The sequence below is a fragment of the Muscardinus avellanarius genome, assembly GCF_963383645.1.
Source record: "Muscardinus avellanarius genome assembly, chromosome: 5".
In the NCBI taxonomy this organism is placed as follows: domain Eukaryota; kingdom Metazoa; phylum Chordata; class Mammalia; order Rodentia; family Gliridae; genus Muscardinus; species Muscardinus avellanarius.
The window spans coordinates 100,466,222-100,490,370 of record NC_137790.1 but is presented as its reverse complement, the minus strand read 5'-3'; the positions used below and the strand labels follow the sequence as shown (position 1 = coordinate 100,490,370).

The 24,149-nt window shown below is 36.7% G+C and overlaps 1 pseudogene across 1 annotated transcript; it reads left to right on the top strand.

The window, feature by feature from the left end:
* The first annotated feature begins 14,630 nt into the window (after nt 1–14,630).
* Nucleotides 14,631–15,148, top strand: LOC308262889 (protein CDV3-like; annotated as a pseudogene). The gene has a single exon. The product of its transcript is annotated as a protein CDV3-like (transcript).
* Nucleotides 15,149–24,149: the final 9,001 nt, after the last annotated feature.

Below are 24,149 nucleotides of genomic sequence, written 5' to 3'. Positions count from 1 at the left end.
GAAGAGATACAAATGGCCAATACATATATGAAAATAATGTTCAAAATATTATCAGGGAGATGCCAATCAAAACTACACTGAGACTCTGTCTAACTGCAATCAGAATGGCAATCATAAAGAAGTCAAATAACAATAAATTTTGGTGAATATGTGGTGAAATAGGAACTCTTCTACAATGTTGGTTGGAGTAAAAATTAAATTAATGAATTTTAAGAATTCTAGAATACTGCCAGGTGTGGTGGAGCATGCTTGTAATCCCTGTGCTTGGGAGACTGAGACAGGAGGATAGCACAGGTTTGAAGCCAGCCTCAGCTACTTAGTGAGGCTCTCAGCAACTTAGTGAGACAATATAACAATAGTTAAGTGAGCTTGCTGAAATTTCCATCCTTTCAAGGACCTGGCTACTATATTTAATACCTTTATTACACATTTTTAATTGGTAGATTATTTACCCTAGTGAAGAAGCATCTCTGATTATTAAAAAAATGGAAAATAGGATTTATTTTAGAAATACCTTTTGTAATCAACTTTCTTTTTTTAATATATTTTTATTGGTGCATTGTAGTCAAACATCACAATGGAATATAAGACTTGTGAGGATATCCAAGTACACATTGTCCTATTAGCCTTTATCCAATCTGAATCCCATACCCTACACCTACCTCAATCCCATGCTTGATTTAGTGATTAACTTTGATATATTTGTTTACGTACATCATGTGTTTTAAAGATATTCCATCTTTCCCCATCCCATCCCCTCTGATTGGACACCTTAATTGCTCCTCCATAGGGCCCTTTCTTCAACTAGATTTCCTCCTATTACCCATTTCTTCCTAGCTTTTGCATATTAGGGAAAGCATCTGATTTTTTATTTTTTGTGATATTTCTCTGTGTATGCCACATCACAAATTCTGATCCCACGCTTGAAGGCCATGGCACCATCCTGCCCTCCCAGCAGACTCTGATCCCGGCCTGTCTGGCTCCAGCACCAGGCTTGCCTCATGGCAGGCTCTGATCCCAGCATCAGAGGCCCCAGCACCAGCCTTGCCTTAAGGCAAACTCCTATCCCGGCCTCTTTGGTTCCAGCTATGGCCTCACAACATGGCAGGCACAAATCCCAGCCTTGCTGATCCAACCACCTGCCTCGCCACATGGCAGGCTTCGATCCCGGCCTCGGAGGCCCCAGCACTGGCCTTGTCTCGTGGCAGGCTCCAATCCTGGCCCTGATGGCTCCGGCACTGGCCTCACACTTCGGCAGGCTTCAATCCCGGCCCTGGAGGTCCAAGCACAGGCCTTGCCTCACAGCAGGCTTAGATCCCAGCCTCTCTGCCCCCAACACCAGCCTCATCCCTTGGTAAGTTCTGATCCCGGCCTCAGAGGCCCCAGCAATAGCCTTGCCTCATGGCAGGCTCTGATCCCAGACTTGCTGGCCTCAGAACCAGCCTAGCCACCTGGCAGGCTCTTATCCTGGCCTCAGAGACCCTGGCACCAGCATTTCTGTCTTGCTGTGCATCAGGCTCTGGTCTCTGTCACTATGAGCATGTCGTCTACAGATGTTCCCTTTTTTCTTTCTCTTTTTTTTCTTTTTGGTGATACTGGGGTTCCTGGAAACCCTTCTACTTCTGGCCTCTACTCCCAGAGACTTTTTATTTTAATATTTTTATTTGAAAACAGGGTCTTTTAAGCCAGTGAGACTGGCCTTGTATATGCATTATCCTCCTGTCTCTGCCTCCCAAGCACAGGGATTACAAACATGCATCACCACCCCCACACTCTTCGATTTTTTTTTTTTAATATGAGAGAGCAGTACATGTCTTTTGTGAAATCTGGGACCCCAAATACCTAGTTGCAATAAATTTTGTTTTCCCTCCAAAGGCAGAAGTTCACAGCTTCACTTCAGAGAGCAGGATCTGCTGCTCCATAGATACCCTGGCCTCCTGCTCTGCACAGAGGAGCACAGTGGCCATGAGGGCTGATGACTCCAAGAACAGTAAGCATAGTGGCTCATCCCAACTATGCAGGGCTCCCTCTGAAACCCCCCAAACCCTTTTACCACTTAGCATGTTGTTGAGAATTCCCGAGCATGTGTGGCAGAAACAGTCTACTTTGGGGGAGATTTCCTCAAAAGTTCAAGGTGGACTGGATCTGTCTGCCCCTCCAAATTCTGGTCATGACCACTGCCACTGCCACCACTGCCATTTTGGTTTTCTCCTGAACACCTTTCCCACACAGTTTGTTTTCTAGAATTCCCAAGCATGTACAGCAGTAGCAGTATATCTTTGAGGATATTTCTTTAAAATTATGAGGTGGATTGGATTGAATCTCTGCCTCTACCAAATACTGACAACCACGGCTGCTGCTGCCACAGCCATCTCGGTTATCTTCTGAGCACCTTATTCACACAGCATGTTGTCCCAAATTCCTGAGCATGCGTGGTGGTAGCATTCTACCTTTGGGATTATTTTTTCAAAAGATCAAGGTGAATTGAATCAGATCTCTGCCTCTCCTGAATACTGGCTGCTGCCATCGCCACTGCCTCCACTATCTCAATTCTCTCCCAAACACTTTTCCCACACTGCATGTTGTCCAGAATTCCTCAGAATGTGCAGAGGTAGCATTCTACCTTTGGGGAAATTTCTTCAGAAGATCAGGGTTGGTTGGATCAGGTCTCTGCCTCTCCCAAATACTAGCCTCCACAGCCACAGCCTTCCTCCTGGTTCTCTGCTGAGCTCCTTCCTTACATGATATGATGTCCAGAATTCTTAAGCATGTGATGCAGGAGCAGTCCCCCTTTATGGGGATTTTTTTCCAAAAGTTCCAGTTGAATTGAATAGGATTTGTCTGTATCTCCCGAATCCTGGCTGCTGCCACCACCATCTTGGCCCCTCTCCAGTATTTTTTTTTTAATACAAGAAGACAGTATGTATGTTTTGAAGAGGTTGTGGGATAGAGCACTCAGCAGCAATGAAATTTATCTCCCCTCCAAAGCCCACAGCCTCATTGTGTAGAACAGGATCAGCTGTTTTGAGCGCAACAAGAACCTCAGCACAGCATAGAGGAGTGCGGCAGCTAGGCATGCTGAGCTCCCAGGGACACACAGCTTGGCTTCCTGCCAAGTGCTGCTGGGCTCCCTTCACTATGCCCAGATCATTTTTATTACAAGGTATGTTGCTAAGAGTCCCCAGCATGCGCAACTGAAGCAGTCTTTTCTCTAATCCCCTCTGGGATGTTCTTCCAAAATTCACTTTTCTTGTGTCGCATGCACCTCCTTTTCATCTTGCTTCTAATTCCACCATTATCCACTCTCTCTCCTGTATTCTAGATAGGAAGTCATGGCTGGAAATGTCTCCTTAATTTGTCCCAATCAGATATTAAACCAAAATCTGGTGTCCAGGGTTTCTCCGAGGAATGCATGTTCTTTTCAGCGGCTGCGGTCACCACTACAATCATGGCTGCTGCTATCTTGGACCTATAATTAACTTTCTAAAATCACATTTTTATAATTCTTTGAAAAATGTTGTGGTTTGTTTGTGTTTATGTTTATCTATGCTTATGTAATCCACCCAAACACTGAGATCACCTATAGTATGAAAGTGTTAGATATTGTATTTAAAAGTATAATTTATATAGCCATAGCTTTCTGTAATTCTTTCCTCATATATATTATCCAAAATAGTTTTGTCTTAACTGCCCATTTATCTAATGGGATGACAGTCATTTTGAGCAGTATAGTGAATAATATAAATTTTGTTTAGAAATCAATTTTGCAAAGGCTGGTAAAACTTTTATCATAAACAAACTGTGTATAAAATAAAAATATATAATATATGCAGTAAGATATAAAATGATAATGGTATATTTATGCAGATTTCATGTGCATTGGAAACATCTTGGACTATAATTTTCCTTTTGGTTGTTATAAGACAGTAGCATCAGTTTCTATTAAAATATTTTAATTTATGAAAACATATCCGAAAATATAAACAATGACATCTCTGTAGAGTGTATTAGTATGTAACCTAAATTAAAATGGCAGGAACCTAGAGCTATAGCTTCTTGAAAATATCAGTATGTCAAGATTTCACCAATTTCACTTTGCAATAGCACAGTAAAAACCTTTGATGAGTACTGGCCTTTTTATATAGGGAGACCAAATGCCTATGAAGATGCCAAAAATTTTCAGACAAGCATTTTGGAATGGAATTGGTTTATACAAAATATTTTACAACATCATATTTAAGGAGATGGCATGATACATAATGTACAAAAAACTCCTGGGTAATAGATTAACATTTTGTTACCTAATAATTATTTGATGCTACAAAGATTATATCTAAGTAGTATTCAGGTTAATTAAGATTTCTTGTCCCTCTGTACTAACTTTGTAAAATTATTTACCTTTCTAAAATAATTTTCCTGAGTCTATCTGTACAAATGTTACTCCTAGTCAGATGATTTGATATTCTTATAAATATTACTATATACTGCCATTTACACTTTTTTAAAAGCATAATTAAATAAGAAACAATATTTAACATCCAAACTTTTATGTAGGTATATGTAGCAGATGGGGTTGATGTTGACTGACTGATGAGAAATAGTCTCTCACATGATTTACATTGGAGTCAACATGGCATCTGAGAAGACTTGAGAGGAAAGAAGTGTCTCTACTCCTGCCATCCTTCCACCAGCATCTTGCTGATGATTATAACCAAAACATTATAAGAAATTATTAATCACAGGAAAAAGCAAAGCAATCATGGGGTGAGTTAGAAAATAATACGAAGGTAGTCTTTTCTGTCCCATTTGGTCCTTGAAAACTTTTCTGTGTGCAAACAATTCCCACTTGGGTGAGCAGTTTGTGTCCCTCCCAAGCCATATCCAGATGACCTCAAAGTGGATGACTAAGAATGCTTCCAACATTTACTTCTATTGTTTTTTTTGAGTCAAGGTGAGTAGTATTTGTTAGCCTTGGAGTACTATCACTGGTGATATCATCTGACATGCATCAAATATGACAATAATAGTTTTGACATAATATAATAAATTAATAATAATAAATAATAAAATAATAAAAAATAATAGTTTTGAATGCATTAATGGTGATTATCAATTGTTTTTCATATTAACAATGCAAAGGCAAATTGGGAAGTTACAGAAGTGTTGAAATTAAGATCATCATAGATACCATTAATAAAGTCAGTCTTAAAGCACTTATAAAATTTAGAGTCCAATTTTTATCCTGAGATGTGGCACTCTTCAGTCTTCTGTTATGCATCATCTTGCCAACTTCTGGCTATGACTGGTGCAGGGTGAGTTGCTCTCCTTAGGATCAACTTGCTTGGCTTTTCAGACTTTTGTGAGCAGTTTGTTGGGTTGGCTCTGGGGCTGCTGGTTTCAGGTGGCTGTGATGGCCAGACTGGTTTGTCTAATACTCATTTATACATTTTTAAAATTTGGGAAGTACAAATATAGTATTGCAGAGTTAACTTTTATTTTAGAAGTGAAATTTTGGTAACCATATAAAACAGAGACAGTAGAAAATACAAAAATTTATCTTAATAGAACCCTATTACAAGCCTCTTGGATAATTTTTAAATATTATTGTCTTTATAACACATGCAACATTTTTCCATAAACTTTATCTTATACAAACATGTTTTGCTGTACTCAACTTTACCATATAAGACACTTTTTTATTTTTAAAATATTCTCCTTTATGTAATCCCAGTGCTTGGGAGGCTGTGACAGGAGGATCACACAGGTCGAAGCCAGCCTCAGCTACTTAGTGAGGCTCTCAGCAATGTAGTGACACCCTATTTCCAAATAAAATATAAAATAGGTTTAGGAGTATAGCCTGGAAGTAGAAAAGCCTCTGTGTTCCACTCTCAGTACCACAAAAATTATTCTCCTTTTCTTTCATGCATTTTCACCATAATTTCTCATATAACTTCTTTTAAAATTCTTTTTCATTCTTAAATACTAGTTCCTTTCTGCCATAATTCCCTTTTTAACTTTACATTTTGAAATATTTTTGTACATCTTAACAAAATAAGAAATAAATTGAAACATCTACTCAAGTTTTAGAGTGGCCTAGACTTTGTTAGTTTTTCTTATCAGATGTTCACAATTTAGGCAACCTTGAACACAGCAAAGTTACCTTAGTAAACAAAAAAGGAAGAAAAAGAAAAAGCCAACCCAGTAACTAATTTGAGTAGTTTTTGCCCCCATTTTTTAGCCCTATTATTTTGTATAAACTCTTGGCCTATATGCAGAGTGCAGCTCCGAGGTGATGCCCAGCACCATGTTCTGGGTGACTTATGTGATGAAGATTGGTCCAATGTTTGCTTTTAAGTAAGACTGATGTTGGTTTCTGGACCAGAGCCTAGGCTGCTGATTTTCTTTTTTTTTTAGAAGTTGCCTTTTAACTTGTTGAAATGTTGTTGTTGTTGTTGTTAATATAAATAAATTTTACTACAAAAGCAAAGTTTGGAATTCAAATGTGATAGACCCTTACCACTCAGAAATTTTTAAAGTGCTTTTCAGTTGGCTGAAAAAGTTTGATTGTCTCTTTTTTTCTGCTTGTAACCACAGTGAATCTCAGACCCTCTAATTATTTTTTGTGGACATGTTATTTTTGTTCTTTTTAAGAGACCTTGTAACCACAGTGTGCAGCTGGCCTGCTTTTGTGACATTCCCTTCAAGGGTCTCATGTCCAGGAGAAGGTCATCAACATACTGAAGGAGGGTGTACCTCAAGGTACAGAAAGGAAAATGACTTGAGATCACAGGCCAGAGCCTTTTCAAAATGGTGGAGAAGTTCTTAAACCCTTGAAGCAATAGAGTCCAAGTGTACACCCATTTTTTTATGTTAGCTTTTGAGTCTTCTCATTTAAAAGCAAACACTTCTTGGCTGAAAGGTTTCAGATAGGTACTTAAGAAAACATCCTTTAAGTTCAAGATGTTAAGTAGGCTGTAATGGCTGGAAGAAAACTTAGAAAATGCACAGGTTGGGGACACTGGGATGCAGGGTGACTATTGTCTGATGGATGATCCACAAGTCCTGTACTGGATGGTAGTCTGGACTTTCTAGCTTTGACTGGCAAAGAATATGTTACTTGGACTGGCAAAATTATAATATCATGTTGTTGAAGTCTCTTTCAATGAAGCTGGGTTTTTTCCAGGCCCAGCCAAGGTATTGAGTAGTAGTTATTTTATTTATTTATTTATTTATTTATTTATTTATTTATTTATTTATTTTTGGTGGCACTGGGGTTCCTGGAAGCCCTTCTACCTCCGGGCTACACTCCCAGACCTATTTTATATTTTTGAAACAGGGTCTCTTACCTGCGCGATCCTCCTGTCTCTGCTTCCCAAGCGCGGGGATTACAATTGTGCGCCACCACGCCCGGCGAGTAGTAGTTATTTTAGATGGATTTTCCATGGCCTTAACAGGGGCCACTAGACTGTATTCTTTGGGCTGATTAAGGCATTGTCAATCGTTTTATAAAACTGCTCACAAAAGTTATTGGGGATCTCATCAGGCTTTGGAAGGGCTTTTTTAACCTTAGCAATATTTGTGGTCTCGGTGTTTCCCTTTTGAAGTTCCTAGAGGAGGACTTTTTGGTATGCCTCTAGTTTTGCCATGTCTCTGGGATCATTTGGGTATCATTGGGTCTGTTATTGGCAGGTATTCTTGAGCATAAGCCTAAGGGTTTAGGACATAGACTGGAAAAGTTCACCTATGGTCTGTGGGTTTTCAGTGTTTTTGTTGTTGTCATTATTGAATAAGACTCATATATAACTCTATCAGATATTGCATATCAGGATGACACAGAAAGACGGTAGAGTCAGGGTCCTGTTTTGGCAGATTGAATGGTCAGATGGACTAGGAGGTAGTGATGGGTTCTGGTGGATCTGGCAGCTGCTGTCATGTTAGGCTTCATCTGGTTGTTTCCTCCAATTTTAGATTGATCACTCGAGTCCTCCCTTTAGTTGACTAAGATCTGGGAGATAATATTTAACAGCATTGGGGGTTCTGAACCGATTCGAGCTAATTATCAATAAAAATGGTCTAAACATTTTGGGCTGTCTGTGACTTGGTTTCAAATACATCAGGTGATGCTTAGATCTAATGAGTTTTTTTTTTTTTTTTGACAACCAATTTTCTTTAAAAATTGAACAGTTTATTTTGCCGTGGTTCTGTGGTGAAAAAGCCATGTTTTGTTTCAACTTGCCATGTTCATTTTGTTGGCCAGAGCATGGGGAAGTGGTTAAGATGTAGAGCTTTAGAAACTTTTAGAGTGTGAGAGAACAAACATTAGAAAATAAAAAATAAAATAAAAAATTAAACATGATATATGCATCCTTTATTATATAGTTTAAAAGGCAAATATTATTTTAATCAGGTGCCAGAAAAGGATGAGGGCTGTTTACCATACTTTCTTAAAATTCACTGTTTATTATTTGGATTAGGACCTTGAATACTCTGATATGACATATATTATCTGCTGAAAGATATGATCCCCTTCACTTTAATCCTTATCCAGATCCTCTTAATAGCCACATATAATGAAGTATTGTATATAATGAAGTAGATATCATTTTTTTAAAGGATTGTTAGGAGACAATTTAGCAAGTACAGGGGAAAAGCATCTTGTTTTTAATTGTTTTTTGTTTTCTGTTTTTTGTTTTTCTGTAGCCGATTAAGTGGGAGTAAAAGACTGAGCAGCAGCACAGGGTATCCCAGGCTGAGAAACCTCCTAGAAACCACAAGACCTACATTTCCAGCAGTTGTTGAATGAGTGATGTGATTGTCACTCACTGGAAATACTCTTTGTCGTTTGACTGTGGCCTAGGAGTAGCTTATCTTCCTATTTTTGGAAAGCAGATTCTCTTGATTTTCAAATTTAGAGTGGCATTGATTTTCCAATTATTTTACGCCACAGGCAAATTCTAGAAGCTCCAGTTGACAGCTAAGAGAATGGCATTGTTTTGAGTTTGTCCATGTTTTTTGCACTTATAACATTAGACTTTAGACCCAGTATGTTGTTTTAATACCTTATTTTTCTCTGTCTAAGAAAACAGTAAGTATGAGACAAATTATTCTTCAACTGTTAAACAGGTTTTAAGAACTCTCCTTCCAGACTGGTCATGACCTTGGCAGCTGAGGGGTTTGAGAGACTCACTGAAACTCTTAGATTTTTTTGGCCCACATTAGGGCCAATTTGTAGTGGATGGCATTGATGCTGACTGATTGATGAGAAGTAGTCTCTCACATGAATTTCTATAAAATCAACATGGCAGCTGATAAGTGAGGGTAGAAGAGAGATATCTCTACTCCTCCTGCCCTTCCACTAGCATCTTGCTTTTCTTGATGATTATAACCAAAACATTATAAGAAATTACTAATCACAGGAAATAACAAAGCAATCATGAGTCACGAAATAACTCCAAGGTAGTCATAGATGAATTAGGATAGGTAAGGGTAAACAAGGAAACTGTCCTAGTATTTGATTATCAATCAGGGTTGCTGATTATCTGTCCCATTTGGTCCTTGAAAACTTTTCTGTATGCAAACAATTCCTGCTTGGGTGGGCAGTTTGTGCCCCTCCCAAGTAAGAATCAGGTGACTTCAAAGCAGATGACTAACAGTACTCAAAATAAGTATATAGTATTTGCTATATCTTCAACAGCTGTTTATTGTCTTATGTAAGTCATTTTGTATGTGTCCCAACTTATAGATACACATATATTCACCCAGCTAGACTGCATTGTAATCAGATATTTCTTATTGAAGTTTAATGAAAATGACAATGGTATGGGGACAAAAGAAAAGGCTGAGAATTATCACAGGTAAAGCTTTGAGAACTGAGAAGAATTTAAATGTGTATTATGTGTATGATTTTTACATGTGAATTCTATAATAGTTATGCATTAGGCCAACCCAATGAAATGACTAAAGAACATTTTATGAGGTGAGAACAAAAGATTCTGGGTTTTTAATCAATTCCATACCTCCCAAGACAACAAATTTTCTAAGAAGATTTTAAACTTCAGTTAAAACTTGAATATTGTGTTCTCTTCAATGTCTTGATTCAGTTTAGGTGGCAATTTGAGCTCAAAATGAACCTTATTAATATAAAAGTAGCTTATCTATTATGATAAATGAAATAAATGTGTTCTATGCTCCAAGGGTTTTATTTTTGTTTAGAATTTACCCTAATAACTAATAATGTCTAATTTAATTTCTAGCATCAGAAATAAGTATTAAAGATCAACTACCACAAACAAGAGTTATTATTTTATCAAATATTTTCTAAAATATACTTGGTTTGCATATAATTATTTTATGTAGAAGGCCTATGAGTATATTAGAATTTTTTTTTCTTATACAAAAGACTGAAAACTTCTCCTTCAATAATTATCTAGCCAAAACAATGTCAGGCATGCTCTATGACATTTTATAACATGTAATTCTACCACTTGATAGGTATGATTTGTATTGTTTGTCATTAATATAATTAAAAATCACAAAGTAAAGTTTTCTTTAGCTAATTATTGGAGGAGAAGCAAACTATTTCAAGAGTTTCTGGTGCTACTTGTATAGCTCCCTTGGGCTCACCTCTACAGAAGCAAGTAGCCATCTATTTAGCAAGGATATAGTTTAGATAAGGTATTAGTTTGCTAGAGCTGCCATAACAAAACACTAGAGTTGGAGGCTTAAATAATAGCAATTTATTTTCTCATAATTAATTTTATGAATATACTAGTCATAGGCATTTGGGGTTTACCCTGGTGGGCTAATTTTGACCTAATTGCCTTGGTAAAGATACTCTTTCCATATACAGTCATATTTTAAGTTACTTGGGGTTAAAACTTTACATGATGCATTTCCAGGGGCTTATAATTCAGCACTTAGCATATAACAAACCTTAAGAACCTTGAGTTATTTTAAAGGGGGTCTTTTATTTGTCTTTATGGACTAGGGATCAAACCCAGTGTGGTACACTTGCCAAGGAACCTTGAGTTATTTTAAATAGCAATAACAATGCCAGACTTATTACTTACCCCATTTATTGGCCCAATGTGTGCCCATAGATCGTGATTATATATGTGTTTCTATTGTATATCATACATACACCTAACTGATGGTAGATAAATAGGTATTCTTTTTCTCTCTACACTATCCTTTTTTCCCCTCCTCTCCTTTCTCTCTGTATATGTATTGTCTGTATATATGGAAAGTATGTTAATAATTTTTTCCAAGGAATTTTATTTGGACTTGTGCTGTTTTGAGAGTTATAAAATTACATATACAATCTATGTATATATAATGTACATATATAATATAATATATAATTATATATGTATAATATATAATTGCATATATATTATACATAATATATACAATTACGTATATAATATATAATAAAAATTACATATATATTACATATATAATCTAAAATTACATATATATACATATATATAGAGAGAATTTTTTTCTCTGAATATATATTCTCGGAATATTCATATGTATATTATTTATTCTATGAATGTAAATATATATTCATATATATTTCCCAGTTATTCCTTTAATAATGTGAGGTAAAGATTACCAATGAGGTCACTGAGATTTTGATTTATTTACCAAAGTTATCCTTCTTGTAAACTATGCAGCAGATTTTGACTTCTAATCCAGGTATGTCAGATTTCCAAGTTCTTGCTCTGAACTCTGGCCTACTAAATCCTTTTTTATTTGGTCTTGCTTAAACTTCTTTTCCCCTATCCCTGACAGTTCTATGCTTACATATTATAGTATTTATTGTTTCAAGCCAGCATTGGTAATTTCTAGAACCTGCTAAATATTAAGATGTATGCGTAAGCCACAGGGTTTGGTAATAAGTAACCTGGTAGCAAATTATATATTAGACTATACCCAGATTTCTCGTATTTGAAGAGAAAATCATTGAGGATAATGCAAATGTGGTGGTGTTATTTTATTCTATGCTTGTAGTCACTAAGTGTTTTACCAGAGGCAGAAACATTAAGCTAGTAGATTTAATTTTAGCTCTCTTCTATTTATTTTGGTGGAAGTAATCAAATGTTTGAATAGAGCAAATGTGTAAAGAGAAACAAATGGAGTGACTAGATAATCCACAGAATCAATTAAAATAAACAAAATCAGCCAGCAATTGTGGCTCACATCTGAAATCCCAGTACTTGGGAGACTGATGCAGGAAGATTGTAGGTTCATGGACAACATCAGCAGTTTAACGAGGCCATTAACAACTTATTCAAACCTTGATTAAATTAAAAATAAAAAATAGGGCTGGGGTGTAACACAGAGGTGGAAAGTTACTGGATTCAACCCCTAGAACCACAAAACAAACAAAAAATCACTTACAGTCTTAATAAAGTCTTTGATTTACTAAAGTTTTTATCTTTTTATAGTATAATTGACAATCTATCCCTGCAAACTTACATGAAATTTGAAAGCATGTTTATCTTTAAAAAATAAAATAATCAGAAAACTTATTTGTTTTCAAATTGTGGATAGGTGCATGCTTACTGTCAATAAAAAAGCTCCATTTACTTTCATAATAATTATTCCACAAAAAATTTATGATTGCATTTTGCTCTTCAAAATGCAACCCCATGAGCTCTCTTCACCTGATAAACATTTCCTATTAGCCATTGGTTTGGCTCTGTTGTAAATACTGGCTTAAGGCTCTTAAAGGATGTAGACTGTGCTCTCTGTTATACATGTTTACCTCATAGTGTCAGGAATACTAAAGTAGTTTTAAAAAAATCAGAGCCAGCCATGGTGGCTCATGCTTGTAACCCCAACATTTGGGAGGCTGAGATAGGAGGATCACAGCAGACAGACTCAGCTACTCATGGAGGCCCTTGAGATTTAAAAAATAGGGCTGCGGGTATAGCTCAGAGATAGAATGTCCCTGGGTTCCATCCTCAATACCACACACAAAAAATTACTTAGATTTATTTTCATCTTTCAAATCTGTTAACAATATAGTACTTTCTCTGGAATTGCAGTGATGAGTGCTATGGCTACCTCTGTGTAGGGTCTACATACAGTTTATGTCTTAAATTTTTGTATTACATTGTATTTGCTATATTTATCTTATTATTAAAATAACACTACATATACTTAACATCAAGTACAACAAATGTAGCAGGATCTGTGCCAACTTTCTCTCAAAACTCCTCTTGCCCCTTTATTATATATATCATGTGGTCTATACCCTAACATTTGAAAACCCCACTTTAAGAAGCCCCAGTGAGACTTTTTCAAAAGTTTCTTTAAAGTTGACTATAAATGATTTTAGATATAAATATTTACATTGATAGTACAAACTTAAGAGGAAACCATTGGTTTATGGGATACAGCACTGACTTTCCAAAGACTTTAAATTCTTGTCAAAGTTTGCAAAGTTTCTTGCTGGATAAATGGAAAGAGAAGGGGACTTGGACAGGTTTTTGATCCTCTACCCCTTGCTTCAAACTGAGCAGCTCCATTCCTATCTGCTTTTCTTCTAAACTTTAATTTTCTTAGTTTTGTTTTTCTATTTTTTTTTGTCTTGTGAGACATTTATTTTTAACATTGACTTTCTATTTTTAATCAAAATTCTTATTTAGAAATACGTATTTAGTCAAGTTTCTCACCTTAGAAGTGTATTGGGCAATGTAGCATATACAATTATAAACACACTATATACAGGCATCCATTTTTATGAGAATTGTACAGAATATAATTCATCAAAATTCCTGTGGTTGTAAATGTGTAAGACTGGCCTCACTATAAACACTTAGTAAATATGTATAGAGATTTTTTTTTTTTATTTGCTAGCAATCTTAAAATTTTGCATGGTGGTTGCAATGATGAATTGTGAAAATAAAAACCCATTTATATTATTATTAAAAACACAAAATTTAATCAATAATGCCCAAAACCACCTAATTATATCTGTGTTGTCTCTGTAGAAAATATTATAAAATCATTTTTTATTTTTATTTTTATTATTATTATTATTTTTTTTTTTTTTTGCGGGTCTGGGGATCCAGGGGCATTTGACCTCCGAGCTACAGCCCCTGCCCTATTTTTTATTCTTTATTTTGAAACCGGGTCTCACTGAGTTGCAGAGGCCTCACTAAGTAGCTGAGGCTGTCCGCGAACCGCGGTCCTCCAGATCTCAGCCTCCCGAATGCTGGGATTACAAGCGTGCGCCACCACGCCCGGCTTAAAATCATTTATTATAAAAGGACAATTAAGGCTCTTGCCGGACCTGGGACCTTGCATGGCTTGACAACTCCCCACCCCCACCCACACCCACACCCCAACCCCACACCCCACCCCACATCCCACCGCTACCCCCACACCCCACACCCCACACCCACACACCCACACACCCACACCCACACCCCCGGGGTTGCAGAGCAGTGTCTGTCCAGCCCTGGGGCGGCTGCACCCATCCGGCCCTCTGAGGCCACACCAAGGCCGAGGTGGAGGAGATGAGCCTGGACAACTTCTTCTTCAAGAGGGACAAAAAGAAGGAGCACGGCCGCCCGGTGCGGGGGCCCAGGCCGGGGACGGCGGCCACCTCCAAGGATGAAGATGTGTGGAAAGATTTTGAGCAAAAAGAGGTTGATTACAGCGGACTCCGTTCAGGCGATGCAAATAAGTGAAAAGGAAGAAGATGAAGTGAAAAGAGAGAAGATCCAGGCGATAACTGGGAAGAAGGTGGAGGAGGCAGTGGTGTAGAAAAATCTTCAGGTCCCTGGAATAAAACGGCTCCGGTACAAGCGCCTCCTGCTCCAGGGACCATTACAGAAACTCCTGAACCGGCTGTGATTGGTGGAGTGTACAGGCCTCCTGGGGCCAAGTTAACCACAATGAGGACCACAAGGACTGCCAGAAATATACGGCAACGCACAGTTCCCGTCCCTGCAGTTCACTGCCAAGCACGCAGACAGTCGGAAGGATAAAGAAATGGAGAAGAGCTTTGAAGTAGTAAGACAAAAATAGAGGTAGGGATCAGATTTCAAAAAACCAGGCCCTTAAACTTCAACTAGACAACCAGTACGCTGTGCTTGAAAATCAGAAAAGCTGCCACACACGGTACAATTAAGGAAGGGCCTTCCCGGGCCCTCCAAAGCACCGGGACCACAGCACAGTCCCAGCCGCCTTAGTCCTCTGGTCTCACTCGGGCCACAGCAGCAGCAGCACACCCTTCTCTGGCACCGGAGGCTCAGTGCCACAACCGCTCTGTACACTGGATTCGGAGTTTCAATGTTCTATAAACGTGTGAACTAGACTCAGCAGTGTTCTTTCAAAACCAAAACCTGCAGCTAGTGATCATTTCAACAATCTTTTTTCGTTCAGATACTGAGCCTTCCTAAGGATTGACTACCTCAGCTTCACTGCACTTGTGGACTTCATGGGATCACAACTCGTGGACAGGAAGATTCCAGCTGTTGAGTGCTGGTGTGAACCTTGAAACCAGCTCTCCTGGATTCCTGTCAGATCCTGCAGAAAGCCAGCCAGCAATCTGGGTTCTGATCTGCTGTAAAATATGAAGACTTAAGTGACCTAAATCACCCTGTCCTGTGTCCACCCTGAGGGATATTCTGTAGTAGGCTGTGCGGTATTACACTTCCTGGAATGGGCTGCTCTCAAACGAACCCGTGTTCAGGGCTGTGATTTATCATTTACATTTGAGTTGTAGTCTAAGATGACTACAGATTAAATTTAACCAAACTTGGTTCCACTGAGTGGGTGGCTGGGGGGCTGGAATGGTCTTGTTTCTCTTAGAAGTTTTGTTTGGATAGCACTTCCTTTTCCACATTAAGGCCTTCATTGCACTGACTTGGGATAAGTTCTTTGACTGTATATCATTTGGTGAAGTAAGCAACCTGAAATCTGTGTTAGAACTGTGAGATGTCTCGTGAATTTGCCAGTACCTAGAGCAGAGTCAAAGCCTTGGTAAGGGCGGCGGTGCAGGGCACCCTTCAGGTGCTGCTAAGGCCTCCTTATCAGGTCCAGCCATTCAGTGAGCTGCTGCCGAGGGTGGTTTCTGCTTAGCCCGACAGGTTCGCTGGTCTATCCTTAAGGTTCAGAGCAACACAAGCAAACCTCACCCCAAGCCCGTTTCAGTCTCGCAGGTCTCATGTGCCCTTGGATAAGAACCCCTTGAGTACTCCTGCATACATTCTTAAGGAGTCGGATGTTCTGTAGTGCAGTGCAGTGATTGTCCCGCCAGCTGTGTTACTGGCCTTTCCGTGTCTTTATAGTGTGTGTTTGCAAAGGCAAAAGACAGCAGTGTAGCACTTCTGTTCTGATTAATTACCATTCAGGCTGTCGAGTAGTACTGGTCTTTGAAGGGCCTGAAGCTCCCCAGATGACTGAAGCTTCTTTCCCCTAGTGCCATAGTCTGGCAACTTCCTAGTTTTGTATCTTTGGTTCAGTTGAAATGTTTCACAGTGGTACCTGACCCTTGATGATGGCTGGCTTTCTTAAAGTCCCTTTGCCAAAGGCTAGTGTCGCGGGCTTGCTGCTGTCCAGATGAGCTCAAATGGTGAGGAAAACCGCCCTGGCTAGGGAGCAGCTGTAGGAGTTGGTGCTTGAACTTGTCAGCACAGGGACGACTCCAGGAGAGCTGGTCTCTGACGTCCCTGCAGGCCCACGGGTAGTCAGGTTGCCACCCTGCCTTGACTGGGTAAGTTGCTGAGTCAGCCAGGGAGGCTGGATGACTTAGGAAAGATTCTTGGTTAAACTGAAGACTTCATTTGGAAACCAGAAACCTTAACAGTGATCTTGTGGGCCTTGAGCCACATCATTTCCTTAAAAAGTGTCATTTTCCTATGAAATTTTATCGGGGTTGTTACTGAGTGGACTGAGATGAAGATGAGGCTTATTTAATGGCATGCTGGGAGATTGAAAACCTGCAGCAGATTCAAATCCCAACTCTTGTTACAATTTTTTAAGAGGATGCTAAATTATCACAGTGCTCATGATCAAGTTTCAGTGTACCGTGTGATGGTTGGGAGCGGCTGTCCATTGTACCATTTCCTCCCCTGGATTCTCAGGCATGGTTTGGCAGTGCAAGAACTCTGTAACATTAACAAATTCAATAAAAAGTAATTATGTGAAAAAAGTAAAATAAAAAGAAAATTAAAGAATGTGCATCAAAATGTAAGAAAAAGAGTGCTATAAAGATGTGCCTATAAGGCAGGGTATGGTGGTGCATGCTTGTAATCCCTGTGTTTAGGAGGTGGAGACAGAAGAATCATGCAGGTTCAAAGCCAGCCTCGCTGGTTTAAGAGACCCTGTTTCCAAATAAAAATATAAAATAGGTCTGGGAGTGTAGCCCAGAGGTAGAAGGGTTTCTAGGAACCCAAGTACCACCAAAAAAAAAAAAAGTGGCTATAAAGTAATTTATAAAAATACTAGTGTGTTTTTATTATTTTGATATATATGATTTATGCTGACTTTTTTTTTTGGTACATGGGATGAAACCCAGGGGCAGTCTACCTTTGAGCTACACTTTCAGCCTTATTTTTTATTCTTAATTTTGAAATAAAGTCTCAATAAGCTGTGGGAGGCCTTAATAAGTAGCTGAGACAGGCTTCAATCCTCCTGTCTTGGCCTACCAAGTACTGGAACAAGCATGTGCCACCATGCCTGGTTATACATTGACTTTTAGAAAGCTAACATTTAATTTTATACTCGCTTTCATAGATAAATGTGTATTTGTATTATTTTTCTTTTTTCTTAATAATTTTAATCACAGATTGTATAAATTTTAGGCCCTAAACAACTCTGTTTATGTTCCCCCCAAATATTTAATAACAATCTTTAGGACTTTTGTCTGTTCTTTCCCAGATAAAAATCAGTATCCACACGTGCTTTTCAGTATGATTATGCTTTCAAGTTTTCCCATACACTACTGAATCATAGGTTTTTTTGTTCACTAGATAAGGCTTTACTCCTCTATAAATACTACAAATGAAAATAATTGAATATTTTCAAGATAAAACAGCTTGGCTTTAATAAAGTCAGTACATCTTTGAATTTATATCTAGATAAATTTACATCCAAGAATTTCAGTTGTTTATTCTCTTAGGCAATATATTTCTCCTTTAGGTTAGGATTCAATTCCATCATCTATAAAAATGTGCATAAATATACCAGACATAGTTTGAGTAGTATATAAAAATTAAATAGAAGCCACCTAGCTCAGTATTTGACGTACTGTAGATCATCTGCTAATGTTTGCTATTGTTTTTATCTGTGTATGTTTAAAAAGAAACATTCTGTTCTGTACCTTTCATAGAGCCTGAAGTCAGTTTGATTACAATTTTTAAAAAGAATGTCAGTTTCCATTGACATTCTTCATAGACCTAAAAAAAAATCAGTCATGAATTTTATATAGAGAAAGAAAAGACCCAGAATAGTCTTTTCTGGGTCAAGAGGCATCACAATCTCTGACTTCAAATTATACTACAGAGCAATACTAGTGAAAAAAGCATGGTATTGGCACAACAACAGATATTCAGACCAATGGAACAAAATAGAAGATACAGAAACAAACCTACACGCCTATAGTCAATTAATTTTTGACAAAGGGGTCAAACTCATATGCTGGAGAATAGATAGCCTTTTCAACAAATGGTGCTGGCTATCCATTTGTAGAAAGATGAAACTAAATTCTTACCTCTCATAATGCATAGGAATTAATTTGAGATTATACCAGAGACTGTGAGTTTATTAAAGGAGGGCATAGGTTCAACAGTCCAACATATAGGCACAGGCAGTAACTTTCTCAACAAGACATCCAAAGGGCAGGAAATTAAGCAAGAATTAACAAGTGGAATGGCATCACACTAAAAAGTTTCTGATCATTAAAGGAAACCATCAAGAACCTAAAGAGAAAAGCTACAGAATGGAAGATCTCTACTTGCCACCACTCAGATAAAGAGCTAATATCTAGAATATACAAAGAGCTCAAAAGACTCTACACTAGCAGGACAAATAACCCAATCAAGAAATGGGCAACTGAATTGAAGAGATACTTCACAAAAGAAGATATACAAATGGCATATATATATATATATATATATATATATATATATATATATATATATATATATTAAAATGTTCAACAACACTAGCCATCAGGGATATGAAAATCAAAACTACATTGAAATTCCATCTAACTCCAATAAGAGGGGCAAGAATAAAGAAGTCAAATAACAACAAATGTTGGCAAACAGGAACTCTTTGATATGGTTGTTGGGAGTGCAAAATAGTTCAGCCACTATGAAGATCACTATGGAGATGCCTTAGAAAACTGAAAATGGATTCACCATATGAGTTAGCTATACCACTCCTGGGTATCTTTCCAATTAGAGAACTACAGTAACATATGCATACTCATGTTCATAGCCATATAATTCATAATAGCCAAATACAGAACCAACCTTATGGGAAATACACATAATGGAATTCTACCCAGTAATAAAGAAAAACAAAATCATGTCATTTGCAAGAAGATGGGAAGACCTGGAGAACATTATATTAGGTGAGATCAGCCAAGCACACAAAAAAAGGGTCATATGTTTTCACTAATATGCCCAAACTAGGGAGTATTAGGGATACCAGAGAGGCTCCAGATCATGGAGGGGAAACCTCAGCAAAGCTAGAAAGAGTAGGAGAGGAAGAAGGCAGAGGTTAATTAATGGAGGAGCTACATTCGAATATGTGTATAAGTGGGAATGGCACATGTTCAACCTGGACATTCATTGTTGGGAGGAAAGGAAAGGGGAAGCAGGAGTGACGGTACCAAGCAGTGTGTGAATGTATGCCATTTTTAATATGATTCACACAAAAATAAAATACAATGCGATGTTTCTTATTTTACAAGTAATGGTAAGCTTTCTTTCCCTGGTGAGCTATCAGACAGATTGAGCAAATTAACCACTAGTCCATGAAATGAAGCTAGCTAGGCCTGAAGGAGTTTCAAGCAATTACAGAGTTCTGCCTTCCCAGAGGTCCCTGAGGCTGTCAGCTGACGCTGGAAGCTTATGGTAGAACTTCTGGTACTCCTCTGGGCCTTCTGTATTCAATTCTATGCAGGCAGCCAATTATTTAAAAGCAAAATAAAAAAACATGAGATGTTGTTTAGGCTAGTTTATTTGTCTATGGATTAATTATCCAGATTAATTATCAATGGTTTTATTTTTACAGGCTCTCTTTTGTCTATTTCATGTTTAACACATTAAACAGAAGAAGAGGAGCTAGAACAAGGATTATAAGAACAAATAGGTATGTTAGAAGCATTAAAACCAAACTTGAATTGAGGAAATAAATAAGTCACAGTAAAAATTGGCTGCAACAATAAAGATAACCATAATAAATGACAAGTGCATTTAAGTTATCTGTGATCCTCACATTCTACAGCCTAGAAGTATTAAAGTAATATTCAAACTAGAATGACAAAATTAAATGAGGTGAATGGGCTATGTTATGAAAAATATTTATCTGTAACAAATACACACATGTACAGAGAATGCATATGTAACATTTTACAAAAAATACATAGTCCCAGAATGGGAGGAGAAGCCATTATGTGTCTGATGATTTTTGCCTTGTGAAAAATCTAGATTTTTTTCTTCTCTGGCAAAGCTAAACCTCTGGATATGTATGGATGTTTATATAATATATACAACTAATTTTAAATGAAAATACCTTCTGGTCCAGATATAAAGTTTTACAGAGCTGACCTGACACATACATGGACATTTGTGAACTCTGTCAACAAATGAACTCAATCACCGTTAGAGGAATGCAGCTTGAGACAGGCACTGGGGTCTTGAAAAGAATGCAAGAAACAAAAAAGCTCAGGAATGATATAGGCACTGAACTGAGTCTTGAAAGATATGAGGTATAATGAGTGAATGTGAATATATTTTCCTATTGTATGTGTAGATAATGCCTCTGGTACAGGCAAATAGACAGGGAGGTATGGAAAGGGAGACTTGTTCTTTGATGGATCCTCAATCCAGGGATATTGAGAGTCTGAACTGGTGGCCAGAATGGTTGTACAATGTACATTGTGGAGTGTCTTTTTGTTGTTTTGTTTTGTTTTCCCCTAGCAATTCAGTTTTTATATCTCTCCCCCAACCCTGTCAAAAGTACTTATAATTTTATTCTTAATATATTTGCAGTAGAAAAGCATATATTTTACAAACAAATATAAGCAAAAAGGTGAAAAACAATACAGAATTCTATCTTTTTACTTGATTATAATATGTAGATATACTTTATAAAAGTAATTTCTGCTAAGGATGTAGAGTTTATAGAAAAGATTAGTTTCTGTTTAGATGTGTGCTTTAGTACGAATTTACTTTTATCAAGGTGGATATAATTTAAAACCAAGTTGCTTTTCTTCTCAAGTGTCTGGGTTTTTTCATTTTTCCTTTTATGTTTTTATTTTTGTAAATTTTTACTGGTGCATTGTAGTCATATATATTAATTGAGCACAAGATCATAGAGGTTTACATGCATACATCACCCAATTAGACCTTACTGGATTACTGCCCCATCCCCTCCCCTTCCCTCCTCATCTTTGGTTCAGTGATTGACACTGATATGTTTGTTTCTGTACATCATGTACATTAGAAAATTTCCCTCTTCCTCCCTCCCATCTCCTCAGTTAGGTTGCCTTATTTGCTCATCTATAGTATCTCCTTGTCTAGATTTTCTGCTATGACCATTTTCTCTCCAGCTTCCACATATTAGAAAGAGCATCTGAATTTTTAGTTTTTGTGACTGACTAATCTCATTAGCATAATGTTCTCCAGTTCTATATATTTCTCTGTAAATGATGTAATTGTGTTTTTGTTATGGTTGAGTAGAATTACATTGTGTACATATCTCATAGTTTTGTAATCCATTCATCTGTTGATGGACATCTTGGCTGATTCCATAATTTGGCAATGATGAATTATGTAGCTATGAGCAAAGATATGCATATATTAGTTTGGTAGCTTTGTTTCCATTTTGGGGGATAGATACCCAGAAGTGGTATTGCTGGATCATATAGTAAGTTTGTTTCCATTCTTGAGGATCCAACTTACTCTTTTCCAAGGTGGCTATATTAATTTGCAATCCCACCAGTATATTAGAGTTCCCTCTTCTCCACATCCTTGCCAGCATTTGTTGTCTTTTGTGTTTTGAATGATTGCCATTCTAGTTGAAGTTAAGTGACATCTCAGAGTAGTTTTGATTTACATCTCTCTGATTGCTAATGATGTTGAGCATTTTTATGTATTTATTGGCCATTTGAATTTCTTCTTTTGTGAAGTGTCTATTTAGTTCACTTACCCATATTTGATTGATTTATTTGTTTTCATAATACTGAGTTTCTTGAGTTCTGTGTATATTCTAGATGTTAGTCTTCTATTGGAGGAACAGGTGGTAATCATCTTTCATTCGATTGTGCTTTTATAAAGACAAAGAAAATTCAGCTTCTTTTCTTTACAAAAGCCTGTAGTTTTCTCATTGTGTGATTCTAATTAAAATGTTCCATTTGAAGGATTTTTGTCAATGCAAAATTTTGTTAAGCAAATGCTTTATATTCTTTGCTGGGGCATAAGGCTGAAAATTTCTAGTGAGCAAATTTGCAAAAGACGACTAAACCCAAATATAAATCTACATATTTTATTTTAATATCTCAAAAGTATATTGTTCCAGGAATTTTAATGCATAAGAATGCATTGGTCAACAGATTTTATACATATCATTTTGGTAAAGTGAAGTAGTACTTTAATATAATTTTAATCAAATCATGTTCTAGTAGATAGTCACATACCCTTTCTCCTAATTATAAAAAAATTCTTCCTAAAACATATTGTTTTGTGATATCACTTCAGAGTCTACCATTTTGTTTTGTTACTGTTCATTTTTCAATCTCATAGTAAGTATAAGTTGGATTAACTTTTATAGAATAAGCGTGATGTCTAGTTATTTTATTTTGTAAAAAATATTATTTCCCCACATTTTATAAACTGATAGATGAATACTTTTTATTATTTTAAAATTTATACTGTTTTTAAAAGTTATAAATCTCAAACTTAATTCTACTATATGAATTTTTCCAAGTATACATTCTGATTATGACATGGAGAGTATTTCAAAATTATAACTATTTTTACATATTAATTATACAAGTTGATAGAATTCACTGAGATATGTCCATACATGCACACACTGTGAACTTACTACATCCATCCTTCTTTCTACTCTTGGATATCCCCTGTCTCCATAATTCTACCACTTTAAGACCTCCTATTATTTTTTTGAAATAAGAGTTTTGGGAAGTAATCATCTCACTAATCAAAATCAACTACTATCTAAGCCAAACTGAGTTTCATAAACTAAATTACTGCTTATAGCTTATTATGATCATAATTACATATAATTTTATTTAGTTATGAGTCATAGTTCATAATATTTGTTACATTAAAATTACAATACTAAATGAAGTTGTATATATTCAATTAAACATTTAAAAACAAATACTGAATATAAGAAACTATTTCATTTTAATAATTCATAGAAAGATTGCCCTTAAGAACAATAAAATGTAAGTTATTCCTTTTTATATAATTTTTTAAGAACAGTGTTTATCATGTATGATCAAATAAAGAAGCTATAAATTATGTTATAGTATCACATACTAAATATATGAGAGGAAAAGAATAGTTACTTTGTTAATTATATTTTTGGCTTATACACATCTATTATAGATATTTGCAATAATTACTGCATCATGCATAGAAATGATTAACTTAGTCAACAATAAAAATGAGGTTGGTTTAACTTATTTACCAAGAGATAAAAAAGATAAAACAAAAATTAGAAGTGACTTTATTAAGTGAATCAGCTAGTAATTATTTATGCTATAAAAGCCTTAGTTTCTGCAACTGGAATAGTTACCAATATGAATATTTTGGGGTGAATTATAGGACAAAATGGCAACACTGTTTCTCTAAAAAGATAAGTTCATGACATTAAAACATTAAAATGATCAATTTTAGGCTACACACATACACACACACATACACACA